At 37.5% G+C, this 15,372-nt stretch overlaps 1 pseudogene; it reads left to right on the top strand.

Moving 5' to 3' along the window:
* The first annotated feature begins 898 nt into the window (after nt 1–898).
* LOC132437166 (activator of 90 kDa heat shock protein ATPase homolog 2 pseudogene) overlaps nt 899–15,372 on the top strand; it is a 50,787-nt pseudogene continuing 36,313 nt past the window's right edge.

The raw sequence follows: 15,372 nt of genomic DNA, 5'->3' as shown, positions 1-15,372 counted from the left end.
AAATTATATATAATGCTATATATATTTATTTATATATAAATTTAGTTCTCTCAACATCGTAAGGAAATACAAATTTGATAAAAGCAAATCTTTTACTTAAGAGGAGGCTACCTCTAAGAAAAAATGGTTTTCCTTGTATGAAATACCTCCTCTTCAGCCGGTGAATATTCTTGGCCCTCAGCAAATCTACTTGAGCTGCTTTTCCACAAGATGTGGGGCAGACAGTGTGGTGGAGGCTCTCTCTGGCATAGGAGGAAGGGTAAGGTCAGGTCATCACGGCCTGCAGTCTCTACATCTACAACACAGTCAGAACTGGACCAGACCTCATTCCCTTCCCTGCTGTCACCTTCCCCCAAGCCACCAAGCCTCTGGCTGCCCTCAGTCAGTGGCTTCCTCCCTGGCCTCCTACTTCAGCTCCTGCTCTCCTTCAGTCACCTCTCAACCCAGCGGCCAGAACGACATTGCCCAAACTGAAGTCAGATCACATCCCTCCTTTGTCATCACCCTCCATCACCTCCACCTCATTCCATGATAAAGCCAGAGTCCTTCCAATGGCCTCACGGGGTCTAGGTCCCCTTGGCTCTCTGACCTCTTCTGCTGTTCTCCCTGGTTCACTCCACTGCAGCTGCACTGGCCCCGGCGCTGCTCTTCGAACAGGAGACTTCTGTTCAGTCTACTCGCTCTCTGGGCACAGCACCCTCTTCTCCCAGTTGCCACACGTCTCCCTCCCTCACGTTTTCCTTAGACCACTTCTCAATTTGTTTTGCTCTTTAGCACTTATCACCAATAATGCCTACAACAGCGGTCCCCAACATTTTTGGCACCAGGGACTGGTTTCATGGAACAGTTTTTCCGCAGACGGGGGGTCGGGGGGATGGTTCAGGCAGTAGCATGAGCGATGGGGAGCAATGGGGAACGGCAGAGGAAGTTCACTCGCTCCCCCGCCGCTCAACTCCTGCTGTGCGGCCCGGTTCCTAACAGGCTGCCGACTGGTACCGGTCCGAGGCCTAGGGGTTAGGGACCCCTGACCTACGACATAGCTGACTCATTAATCTTGTCTGTTGTCTTTCCACACTAGATCTAAGTGCTGCGAGGCAGGATTTTTTGTGCCTAGAACAATCCTTTGCTCATTTCACATGATATTTCCATATTTGTTCATTGAATGGGTTCACAATATGTTCCTTCTTAAAAACGTCAATGGGAAGATTGACATGATATTTAATCACTATCCAGGCCTCTACCAACTCAAGACTCAAAGGTTCTTCCTTTAATCCAACCCCTAATTTCTATTCCTAGGAGTGTTGGCCAAGCCAACTGTGAGGCCATTTGGGGAGAATTTTTCCCTTGGACTGGTGACTTCTGTCTGGAGAAGTTTCCTGTCCCCTGCTCCTCACAGGCACTCCCCCGGAAGTTAGGTTAGAACTGATCCTGTCCTTGTTAGTCAACTCTGTTGTGAGGAATATACTAGAAATAGGATTCAAAAAAAAAGAAAAAAAATGGGGATTGGGAGATGGTGTTTTCTTTCTAGTCAACACATTTTAGTACAAGACCTGACTGTTATGAGGCCCATGATCAAATGATGGGAGGGTATCTGCTTATCCCACTCTACCCTAGACTCTTGCCTTGATGGAAGACCAAACTTCAAGGATGAATACCACTTCCTGTTCCCCAAGTCTGCACCACCACAGCCCAGCTGGCAGATCTTATTCCTTATAGAAAGCACATGTTACCTCCTTATCTTCCCCTTCCTGTTCTCTCAGAACTATGAGAGCTCAGGAAGTCCTTGGTGAAATTTTTTTCAGCAGTATATCCACAGTTCGCATAAATTTCTCACACAGTGATCTGAACCCCTCAGACCAGAATCTTCAGGGGACTCTCATTAGCACTTTACACCAGCAGGACTCCTCTCTAAAATTCTCCCGTCTCACAGCCATCCTTTCTCTTTCGCTCATGTAATCTCTGTTGAGGGTTGGCCATCCCTGTGGCTCCTCTAGCGAACGATTTACGCACAACTCAAGTATTTCGTCTGGTCCCTGGTATTTCACGCCCAGCACACAGTCTGTCTTTCCCTGTTCCACAATCTGTGTGAGAAAATATTAGCCCCTTCAGTTCATGTGACTGGTCCAGGCACAACCTGGATACATTATCACACTCTCTCAAGGTTCCTTTTAGACACTAAAAAAAATGTCAAGAATGCCTCCAAATAGTTGTCGCGCTGCTAGTGGCTGCTGGATGATTGAATCAGAAAAATTGTGTGTATGTAAAATATATTTAGAATTTGGTCTAGAGAATCATTAATTCTCTAGATCCTGGTGAGTATACCAGGATCCCCTGTAAAAACATGGTCTACTTAAAATAGAATAATTTGAGACAAGTTTATTTACAAAAAAGCAATTTACTGCAAAAGTATGATTGTAGGGGTACCCAGAGAATTGTGGAGTAACACAGAGCTAGTAACTGCCAAGTTGTTACCACCCCTCAGCCTGAAACGGGGTGGGGAAGGCAGTTCCAGGAACTCGCAAAAAGTATAAGTTGGCTGCCTTGCCAGGAGCAGTGACTTTTGGTCTTGTTATAAGGGAGCCAAGGAAAAACATACCCTCAATGCATTTTCTTTCCTCTTTCATCTTCTGCTGGGATTTCCATTGGCCTTTCACAACTGGACAATCCAGGGCATAGGAGCCTTCCTATTTAGTCCCTTTAGGTCACGCTCCCCCTCCCCTGAGAAGAAGAGGGGGGTGGATTTGGAGGGGCAAATACAATGGGCTTGTCTCAATTCTCCACAGTATTGTAATGTGCTATTTGAATGTACAAACATATAAAACCAATGTCTATACATTCCTCAGACATTCACATCTCTCAGGGCCATGCAAGACTGTGTGAGACCTTATAAAAGAGAACTTCCACCTGTGCTTTTGCCATTTAATGAGATTTTTTAAATAAGTGGTTATTATTAAAGGTTATGAAAATATAAGGGAAATTCAAAGAGAGCAAACAGAAAACACCCAACTGAACATTTCTTAGACTAAAGAATTAAGAAGATAGAAAATCCTACAGAGAATTTCTGAGACTGAAATTTTAAAATGCACTGAAACCATCTGGAGATTGATGTAGGAGCCTATATGCCTGAAAATTTTTTCTTTTAAAACTTCAAGTTTTCAGATGTTGATGCATTGTCTACAGGGAATAAACTGCAATCCACAAGGCAACAGGCTGTACTGCAAACCTCTGCAGGTATCCTGACTCTGACCAGATGACCAGATATCCTGACTCTGGATTGGTTAAGAGGATCCTTGTGGAGTTTCTTGCTGAATTGTAGGGTTCTCTTTGCACATTGATACTGAACATGTAGATAATAGAAATAGACTTTTCAAGGGTGTGCATATTTTCCATGTGAAACAATATGTATTAAACAAATTAAAGTTGTTTTAAAAACAGAAAAATATTTTGTTCCAGAACCACTTCATAGAAACAGAAGAGAACTGCAACCCAGTAATGACAATTTTAACAAAAACTTGGTGAGATTGAGGAGTTGTCGGAAATTAAATAATGGGCATTTGGGGTGCTATTTTTGAAAGCCATTTCTAATTAACAAACACACATAGTATACAAGTGTGTTCCTATTTGCATTAGATTATTTCAGATGAAAGCCAACTACAAAAAAGCTGACTTTGTTTTACAGATGCATTTTTAATTTATCTTTATACAAATAAACAGATCTATCTCTAATTTGACAGCATTTCTATTTTGTGTTTTGATGAAAAGACTCAATCCTTTGGCTTTCCTATTAACTGAAGTGCTTTTGTACTAGCCTACTTGTGAAGAAGAAGAAAACAGACCTTATATTCTAGAAAATAAATTGTTCAGGCCAAGCTTCAGACCAAAGAGGCCAAGCTTTGAATTTGTAGTGCAGACAGTTTTTATAATAATGTTGCCATTCTAATGCATTTGAGATATTTAAAAATGAATAATAGCACTTTTCATTTAACTTTAGGTGTAAATTTGCCAAGATATCTTAGTCATATTCCTTTTTTGCCGAATCTGAAATTGTCTTTGATATCTTCTACCTATGTCCTATTGGAAGGGGTTGCTTTCAGAATGCACTATTTATCCTTTTGAAAATACCACTAATGCAGCAGTAATGATTTGTTTGAACTCCCCCTATATTTATGTTTGCTTTTTTTTTTTTTTTTTTGCGGTACGTGGACCTCTCACTGCTATGGCCTTTCCCGTTGCAGACCACAGGCTCCGGTCGCGCAGGTTCAGCGGCCATGGCTCACGGGGCCCAGCCGCTCCGCGGCATGTGGGATCTTCCCGGACCGGGGCACGAACCCGTGTCCCCTGCATCGGCAGGCGGACTCTCAACCACTGCGCCACCAGGGAAGCCCTTATGTTTGCTTTTGATATTAAATTTTAACTTTGTCTATTTAGAATCTAAACTAGTTATTGAAACACATTTAGAGTAATTTTCATGGTTTAGCAATCAATTGTAAATTCCATAGTTTGGTACTATTTTTTGTGAAGAAAAATATTAGTGACCTTGGTTTAGGGCTTGGGGAGTGTTTTTGAAACAGCATGAAGGGAAAGATTGATAAATTTTAATACATTCAAATTAAAACCTCTATACAATAAAAGACATGATTAACTAAATTAAAGCTAGGAATAGGCTAGACTGAGAAGATAAATTTTCATTGTATGTAATATACTAAGAGTTACTATCCAGACTATATAAACTACTCCTAAGAAGCAAAATGAAAAATATCAACAATTCAATAGGAAAATAAGAAATGAATATAGGTAATTCAAAAGAGAAAGCAGATTGGCTAAAAACATGAAAAATATCTAATTTCAATGAAAATTAAGGCAATGAAATTTCAATCAAAGATAGGGCTTTTAATCTATTGAACTGGCAAAAATAAATATCTGATAATAGTTTCAGTGAAACTGTGGAGAGGCAGTAATCCTCATATACTCCCGGTGGGAACATGCAATGCCACAGAATTAGGCAGAATCTAATAAAATTACAAATGCTATGGTAGGTAAAATTCTAAGATGGCCCTCATGATCACCACCCCTCCCCCTCCGGTGTTATGCTCTGTATAATCCCCTCCCTTTGAGTGTGAGTGGGACCTGTCACTTGTGTCTAATCAATAGAAAAGATGATAGAATGTCACTATTGTGACTAGGTTACAATATACAGTCATTGCTTAGCATGGTTCTGATATGCACAAATTTCGTTTACCATACTTTAGATAACTATCACCAGTCCCCCAAATATATCATCCAGATTTCATATATTTGCATATTAACTGTATTTGCAAATATACAAATTTTGCTTCTAGTTCTTCAGTCTACATATAACTATAAATAACAGATGCACATCATGATCAGTGACCAATCACTGATTTTCTTTCAAAGTCTGTTCATAGTTGTTCACTACACACGTTAGTCACTTCATGCACTTACAACAAAGCATGTAGTTGTATTATGTCCTTGTGTTGCAATAAAACGTAGCATTTCACAGAAATGGATAAACAATAGAGGGACTTGACTAACAAAGAAATGTAGAGGAAAGAAATGAAAAATGAAAACACTGGGAGTAGAATTTGATTTGATTAGAGTATTTGAATATGGAGACAGCAAAGTAGAAATAGGACAAGACTTATCCCTGCATGAAGTTACTTTTTCTAATGGTATTTCAATGATATTGAAAGAGTACCATGAATCTATTAAAAAAAAAAGGGCAAAGTTGTTTCAATATCTTCAGTTTAAATTGCACTAAGGAATGGAGCTTTTACTTCCACTTTGAAGGCTGTAATAAACACACAAAAAATCCCAGTCAGTTTGTGTAGATTCAGGTCAAAGCACTGACTTTAGTTGCTTCATTGAAAAAAAAGAAGATAATTACTGAGGACGAAGGAATAATTTTTACTGCCAGTAAAGTTTGGTTTCATTGTTTCAGAAGTAGTATAAATTGATTAAAATTAAGCTGTTTGGTGAAGCTACTAGAGCTGATAAGAGTGCAGCTGTAAAATTTGCACCCAAATTCCAAGTATTGGTTAAGGCAGTTATAATAATTGTGAAATATTTAATGGTGATGAGACAAGTCAATTTTGGAAGGTAATCCTTTTAATAATTTACAACAATGGTCCAGAATTACAAGTGACCATAAAGGAGATGCACCCTGAAGAACTCAGTAAAAGTGAACTTACCAAAATAAATGGAGTGGTTGGGATGGAAAGGATGGAGACGTCCAGAAGAAGCTGGTAGAACAATTTACATAAAAGGAACTCTTGGAAGCCATCTCATGATATTGAAGGTACAAAGGTTAAAGTGTTGGAGGCTAACTCAAATTTAGGAAGGCCTATGACATTTCACCAAGGCATAGAAAAGATGCTCATTCCATTTAATAAATTATGGGATGAGAAGAAAGTGAGCACTGTTCAAGCTACTCATAATTAGCTTTTTTTAAACAAAGAAATCAAACACTAATTCTGAATGTTTCTACTGTTTGAAATTACAGTTCTAGATATATTTTAGTTTTACTATTTAAAATTTTTTCTATATATTTTCAATCTATAATAAGAGAATTTTTAAATGTTTTGACAAAAATTTAAGGCCACAGAAAACAGTAATGAAAATTGTAATGTCTCACTGATTGCTAAGATTTTTTTGCATGGTTTCAGCTTGCACTGTCATTTCTATATCCCCACCATACCCTGAGAAGAGAGGACTGCCTGAATAAAGTCTCAGCCTTACTAACACACACGCCAGGAGATGCTTACACTGGCCTTGAAGAATTAAGCTGCCATGCTATGAACTGCCAATGCAGGGGGCCACATGGAAGAGAACTCTCAATCTCAACCCTACAACGGCAAGGAGCCAACAGCTACATTAGCATGTAAGAGAGTCCCACATCTTCAGATGAGGCCACAACCCTCACTGAAACGTTTATTTAAGCCTACAGAGTCTGAATAAAGCACTCAGGTTAAGCCATGGAAACTGTGAGACAATAGAAATTGTTTAACATTAGACTTCTCAGTGTATCATTTTAAGCTACATGTCTCTTAAATGTGTGTCGATAGAACTAGAGTTATCTTTATCAACATGAACAGACTAAAAAATATTTTCACTGACAAAATAAAATACCAAAGAGAAACACCCAGTATGATATGGTATCTTTATGTAAATAAAGAAAAACACTCAAAAAGCTATATATATTCTATGAGCAAATATGTATATATAAAGGTAAGGAAAATGAACTAGAAGATTTTTACAATGCATCCCCAATAATGCTTAGCTCTTGGGGGTAGGAATGGGATATGGGTATGGGACCTGGAGTTCCAAACAATAGGAATTTCAACTTTAGCAGAAAACAAATAATAAAGAAAAAAATCACAAAAATGTCAAAAGTTAAATGGCAGGTGTTTATTATTTGCAATTTTCTATATTTTTAATTGCTAAAAAGGAAATGCCTGTAAATTCTAATATCTAATATACATTTAAATCCTAATTTTTATCTAGCCATGAAAAGGACAGGAGGAGGAGTTAGTAAGGAAAATGTTCAAAATGTTTTGTCAAGGGCGGGAGAAATTAAATGTTCAGTCTTAGAGCATAAAACCAAAATTATATAGATACTTCCTTGCTGCTCCAGAATGGCTGCTGCCTGGGTTTTAGAAAAAGACTTTCTTCAATCTTTTGCTAACAGCCTGCACTTGCTCCTAGGCAAAAACCAGACTCAGCTGGCTTCCCGTGGGAGGAAGCTTGAAAGCACTTCAGTGTATCTTACCAGGTAGGTTATAATGATCTGCTTCAGAATCACCCTGAGTACTTGTTAAGGATACGGATGCCTGTACCCACAACACATTTACTGAGTCAGAGTTTGGGGGCATTGTGGCTAGGGATTTTCATTTTTACAAATTTTCTAGGAACTCTTATGCCCTCTCGTTTTAAAGTAATTATTATTTTAATAGTAGAGTTCATCAAAATGAGAAAATGTTTGCAAATTTTAATAATTATCATGTACATGAGTAACATTTTATTGAAAACACTTTTTTAGGGAGATGGACAGAGGGTATTTATGGTATCCTGATTAAAAATGTTTTTTTTTTTTTTTTTCGGTACGCGGGCCTCTCACTGTTGTGGCCTCTCCCATTGCGGAGCACAGGCTCCGGATGCGCAGGCTCAGCAGCCATGGCTCACGGGCCCAGCAGCCATGGCTCACGGGCCCAGCCGCTCCGCGGCATGTGGGATCTTCCCGGAGCGGAGCACGAACCCGTGTTCCTTTCATCCACAGGCGGACTTTCAACCACCGAGCCACCCGGAAAGCCCCCAAAGTGTCTAACTTTTGTTTGACCAACTCCACTCCCACCTTTGGGCAATGTACCATAGTACGGTTCAGGATGAACGAAAAGTACCCCACCCCTTTGTTCTTTCAATCTTTCTTTGAACTTTTAATTTAAAAAATTACAAAGGAATTGAAAAGCTACAAGAATGCTTAATAAACTTATTCTCTTCACTCACATTCACCAATTGTTCGCTTTTGTCACATTTACTTTGTGTGTGTGTGTATACGTATTTTTGCTGAACAGTTTTAAGAGTAAATTAAAGATATCATAATTGTCTACCCCTAATTGTTTCAGTATGTTTATCTTCTAAAACAACAGGGTATTATTTTATATATAATGCAAATATAAAATAGATGACTTTTAATATCTTAGAGTACTATAATTTAAGATACCACCTATATTCAAATTTTGCCAAGTGTCTTGAAGTTCTGTTAGAATTTCTTCTAATCCAGCCTTCATGTCTCCTTAGTCTCATTTAATTAGGAATGGTTCCTAACCTTTTGCCATTCATGACATTGGCATTTCTTAATAGTAGTAGCCAGAGATTTTTCTGAATGTTTCTGAAACTTTTGTTCTGATTGTTGCTTCATAAATAGATACAGGTTATGCTTTTTTGTCAGGAATCAGGAATACAAGTGATTTCTTGTCCTTCTCAGTGCCTCACCTCCAGAGACACATGATTTCAATTTATCCCATTATTTGGTGATATTAACTTGGTGGCATTTGGTATATATTTGCCAGGCTTCTCCACTAAAAAGTGACCATTTTCTTTGTAATTAATAATCACTTATGACATAAACTGACGCTTATAAATAATCTATTTTCCATCAAACCTTTTTAGTTTTAGCATGCACTGATGATTTTCCCCCAAAATCACTTATTTCTATGATTTAAAAAGGGATTTTATGACTATAATTTATCCATTTTATTATAAGGAAGAGCTTTCTCTTCTCTAGTATCAGCATGGACACAGATTCTTTTTCTTTTTAATACAGAATTGATTAACATCACTATTTGTTTTGATGTTCAAACTGTTCAAGATTTAGCCATTAGGAGCCCTTTATCTTTTTGACATGATTCTGTTGTTTTTTGAGCACTTTAAAAACTTTCTAGCACTATAAAGTACTGTACTTTCCCTCCATGGCCCTTCAAGCAACCATTTCTCCATAGTTCCTTGATTCTTTTTAGTGGGAGATGGTGTGTTGGAGATGAAAATATGCTCAAATGTGCTCATGGCTATGGGTGTTTTTGCTTCTCAACTTCCCAGCAAGCACAGCTTGTACTTATTCCTCTAACGTTGCCCTTCAGAATTTTTCTCTCTGTTCCCATTCCCTATTTGTATCTTCCTTCTTTCATGGTGAAAATCCTGGATCCAAATATACAGTCAATTTTGAGAAAGTGCAGCTATGGCAACGAAGGGCAAACACCACTCCACATGAAACTTGGTAAAAGCTGATGGGGATGTATGTTTTCCCCTTGTTCTGTCTTCAGTTACACTCTCCAGTGCTACCCAATGATGAGAGGATACTACTAACACTGGAAAGGGAAATAAGGCATCCTCGCCTTGTGAATGAAATATTCTGGGCAATCAGACTTCCTCCCTCTAATTAGGAAGCAGAGTCAGATGGAGTAAAGACAGAGGTTGATGTGTATACCGTATTGTATACTTGATTACAGCGTTGTAGACTTATATATGAACCGTAAATGACATTATAGGAGAGTAAGCTAAATACTCTTCTCCACTGTCTGAGAGGATTTTAATAAATATCAGAAAACACATCAAAAAATAAAATAGGGGCTTCCCTGGTGGCGCAGTGGTTGAGAGTCCGCCTGCCGATGCTGGGAACACGGATTCGTGCCCCAGTTCGGGAGGATCCCACATGCCGCGGAGCGGCTGGGCCCGTAAGCCATGGCCGCTGAGCCTGCGCGTCCGGAGCCTGTGCTCCGCAACGGGAGAGGCCACAACAGTGAGAGGCCCGCGTACCGCAAAACAAAAAAATAAATAAATAAAATAAAATAAATTCTATCCCCTTACTGGAAATCTCCATACAGAGTTGAAAAGGAAACCTTAATAGTAAAAGTTGGAAGGCATCAATTTTAATGAAAAATATTTTCCTATTTTTATTGTATACCAGTAACAATAAAAATAATTTTATTTATAGCTTGTACTTTTGTTTCTCTTTAAATACAATAATTCCCCCCACACACAAGGTTCCACCTGAAGCCAATATGTTAATATACTAAAATGTGAAAATCAATCATTTTATTTTTTTAGAAGTATAGAGAATCAATTTAATGTAGCTCACTTTTGCTCCTTATAATTTATGGAAATGTTCCCTTTAATTCATTACTTTCAGACAACCAAATTCTTTTGAATTTGATAGCAAAAAAGAGTAAAATATGATTTCCTATCTTTCATTGTCATATCATCACCATCTAAACATAGAAAGAAACATTATATTACACTGGATTCAAAGAACCCATCATTAAAAAGCATTTAACAAGATTCAAAAATTACTTGAACGTATAGTGTGTTTTCTAGAAGTTCAGCATCAGTGTCAGTCTAGAAATAGTTCTCAGATTAAATTAAGATGTAATTTTTCTCTATTGAATCATTAAAGTATTTCTTACACTTGTGCTTTAGAGCTTAATTTTTATATACTATTATCATTACACGAAACTCTTACAAATCCACTCTGCTGTTGAAATTACCTTTTCAAATAGCCTCTTTTAACGGGAGTAAATTCTAGCTATTCTTTGTCCTATAGTTCACTTGGTTAGTCACCTGGCTAAGAGAAGGGCAATCGTCGTTTATCAGTCTGGGCTGGGAAACAAACTTAGAATTGTTTTGCCAGGTGGTAAAGGTTATCATTTTGGGTTGCTCCCCAGGTCTGGGAGTCTTCTCCTCAGTAATTCCTGAGAGAGGAGTCTGTATGCTCCATTCTGGTTTAAATGTAAAATATCACCTTTAGAAAAATTTCCAAGGCAAATTATAAGGCTTCATTATAAATTATCAAAATAGAAAATGAGTTAGGACCCCTATTCAGTTCTTTGGGTTTATACTTTACAGTTTATGAAGAATGATAATACTTTTACATATTATATTAGACACATAGAAACATTTTTATTTCAGTGTAAAGATAATGAGAACTGGCTCTCTTCTGTGAGTATGAGTGTGGTATAAATAGGCTTTATTTTTATATTTTTTAATTAAGGAAGAGAAATTCTTACTTAAGGCAATGTAAGGTGGAAAACAAGGAACACATGCTAAGGAGTCAATTCTGTATCATTGTAAACCACAGGTGATGATGATGATGGTGATGATGATGACAGCTATAATACATACCTCACCTAGTCTTACCATGTACCATGCACAATTTTAAGCACTGTATAAAGTTTTTTACATTTTATATGTATGTACATACACATATATGTGTGTAGATATATACACCATATATAGTTACATATATAGTATATATATAACTATGAGTTAGTACCATTTTTATCTTCATTTTACAGTTTCATAGGTTGGGAAAATGAAATTCAGGGGTTCAGCAATATTCCCAAGATCATTCAGCTATATTAAAGATCTAGGAACTTACAGGAAGATTTAATGACTGCTGTATTAGCCCAAAACTACCTCAGAACTAGTCTTAGATATAGTAGATGTGAGCAACATGGAACTTATCTTTAAAGAACTATGTTGTCATATGAAAATGGGCTTAGAGAAGAGTAGGACAAACACCAGTATATGGAATGTGAAGAATGGAGTTTAAAAATTCAATGTAAAAACTTCCTTACACAGTTAGGGTCACTCTTGAAATTTATTTTACTATACCGGAGGCAGACAGAAAGTACAGTTAATAGAACATGGCTTTGGAAGTAGATGCACGTGGGTTTGAAGCTCAGCTTTCCTATCCTTTTTTTTTCTACTTGAATAACCAAGGGCAAATTATTTTCTTGTCTAAAACTCTGGTTACTCATTAATGCACTGTACATGCTTCTTTGTGAGATACGAGAGGATTTTATGAGAATCCTGTGCAAGGGAACCTAGTACAGATGGTTGGTTCAGGAAGGCTATTTTAGGGCGGTTTTCCTTCTTGCATCATTGTCTTGTAGTACGCCGTGTGCATTTCCTACATTTTAATCTCCTGGTCCTTTCCTCCCTTCCTTCTTACTCTCAGCACATTATCCTGCCTTCTACATCACAGAGAAGTATCTAGCAGGTGTAAACTTCATCAGTTTAACTTCCTCTAGCTGGAAGGACAGGTATTAAACTAATAAAGACTCAAAAGTTCTTTAGTTATAATTATGTATTCTTAAGCAGAAATACAATTCTGAAGATGTATAACCTGTTACTATTTTGAAGGTACAACATACCAGCTGGATAACTGATTCTTAAACTGTGGTTCCTAGACTAACTCCAAAGTAAATGAGTGTCTAATAAAATAAAGACTTTTGTTCCCATTCTAGAACTTCTGAATCAGTATCTCTGGGAATTGGACATTATAATATAAATGCTCAGCAAGCTTACCAGGTGTTTTTCATGACCCCAAATTTGAGAGTAACTATCAACACATTTAAAGACCAGGATTATGTATTTTTCACCCACTAGGAGACTAATAATGCTGGGTGCATGGATACCTTTCAAAAATTTGAATGAAAAGCTGAGACAAATGGAAATCTGTCTTTTCTGAAAGAAAGACATTTTTATTAAACTCACTCAAATTGCATAGCTAGGTTTTGGTATTCACTCTTCGCATGTCTGTGTGTTCCAGACAGTGGCAGAACAGATGGGTTTTGCAGGGAGACTCCTGTCCAGTGCACACAGCACTACCTGATCCAGCTTCTCTTTGCTACGGTGACCTCCTCTCTTTCTGCTCTGCCCCAGCTCCACAGGCCTCCCTGCATCATACTCAAGGCTCACTCCTCTCAGGACTTTTGAACTTGCTCATGTCTTCCTGGAACCTTCTTCTGTTAGAAACTCACAGGCTTGCACTCTAACCTTCTATCTTAAGGGGCACTTCCTAATGAGAACTTTCTTGGGCTGGCCTGTTTAAAATTGCAACTATGTCCTTACCCAGAGTTCTCCATCACCTTCCCTGGTTTATTTCTATCCAAAGCACTTATTACTTTTTAATATGAAAAAATAATTCATTTTATTACATGTCTCCTCAAACTGGATTATAACCTCCAAGACAGCAGGGCTTTAGTTGGTTTTGTTCATGCTATAGCTCTAGTGTCTAGAACACTACCTAAAACATAAGCGCTCAATAAACACTTTTTGACTAACCTAATATGGAGGTTTTTAACCTTCTATTATCTGTATTTGGCATCCTATATAATACATCTGAATGTATGTATTAATGTAATTTCTCTCTTAGAATTTGAATTATTAGGTGACAGAAAATAACATATTTAGTTCTTCAACTTTAGATAAAGTTTACATGCAAATCATGATACCATGGTCCACATAAACAGCAATGGGGGAACATGATTACAAATAAGAGTGTAAAGATAAAATGTTGGGACTTAGTAATTGCGCCATCAAAGTTGACAATCTTTTATTCTTGTCAGCCATGGAAGAATGGGTTATCCAAATATTATAAGTTTAAAAAAAATGAAATCAGAAGAATAGCATTGAAGAAGTCTTTCCAAAGCTCTTAATACAAGAAAATTTCCTTATATATTTTAGTAAGAGGATGCTTTTTCTTCCTGATATGGTAGATTTCAATTTAAATATGTTTAAACACATAAAATAAGTAAATATTGAAGAATTGGGGGGAACATTCATTTAGTTAAGATGTATGGTACAATGTTAGACATTTTCTCCCTCTGTCTCCCCTTATCTATCACTGTGGACCTCCATCTACTCTTTCATTTCTCACTATCTCCTCTGTTGCCATTATAGGGCAAACCACTTCATCCTTCTTCTGGAAAATCGTTACACATTATACAAACTTCATGTCATAATTTAAAAATTGTTAATTGTTGGAAAAAAACTCCCCTTCCGTGTGTGGCAATGAGTGCTGCTTCCTGGTATTAGGAGGGTTTGACACAGGGGAAGTAACCTGAAAACTTGCTCCTTTCTGATCTGGGGAATTGGGCGTAGAGTGTAGGGGTGCAGGAGGGAAGAAGAATCCACAGAAAGAGGAGAATCTGAAAATAATGTCACTTCTTTCTCCATTTCCCACCCCCATGATAGCACCCAGCTATCCTGCACCTTGGAAATACCCAAAAGACACCTTAGGGAGAGAGTCAGGGAGTGGAGAGGGAAGCCTAATGAGAGACATGGTGTTTTATCCAAGAAAGATTCAAACATCAAAGGAACTAACTATCACGTCTGATTAATCTTTATGTAAAATCAAGAATTTAGTTATTTCCACCCCATGCTGATCCATGGGTAAGAGATAGGAGGAAATTAAAGACAAATATGAGAACCTATAAACAAGCAACATAATACATATGTTTTTATGTACATTTGTAATGTTGTTTTAATTAAATTGTGATCCTGCTATAACTAAACCAAATGACCTCAATCCCATGATTAAAACACTTAATATCTTTCCCTTACTATGACGTACCCATTTTTAATATGCTAGGCCTAAAGTCTACAAAGTCTGGCCATTGTTTATTTTAAATGATATAATCTTGCTCTAGTTTCTGCCTGAGTCACAAGGTTCCAACAGATATTTCAATTCCTTAAATGTACTAAACACTTTGCAATAGAGGGTCTGCCTAGCACACTCCCCTTCCCATTTTTCACCTGTCTATTCTAACTTGCCCTTCGACGCTTACCTAAAATGCTATTTTCTATGAGTTTTTCTATAATATCTCAATCTTACTTCATTATTATTTTTCTCAGTATTCTTTCCTTCCTAGAACTATAAAATGCTGTAATTTTATACTTATTTGTGTAAATCTATTTCATGTCTGTAAGCTCCATGTGTTTGGGGACTATACCATTTTATTTACACTACCTACTAGGGTCTGGAACATAGTAGACATTCCATACTTTTTCTTACGC

The sequence above is a fragment of the Delphinus delphis genome, chromosome 14, assembly GCF_949987515.2.
Source record: "Delphinus delphis chromosome 14, mDelDel1.2, whole genome shotgun sequence".
NCBI lineage: Eukaryota > Metazoa > Chordata > Mammalia > Artiodactyla > Delphinidae > Delphinus > Delphinus delphis.
This window is presented reverse-complemented; position numbering and strand designations above follow the sequence as displayed.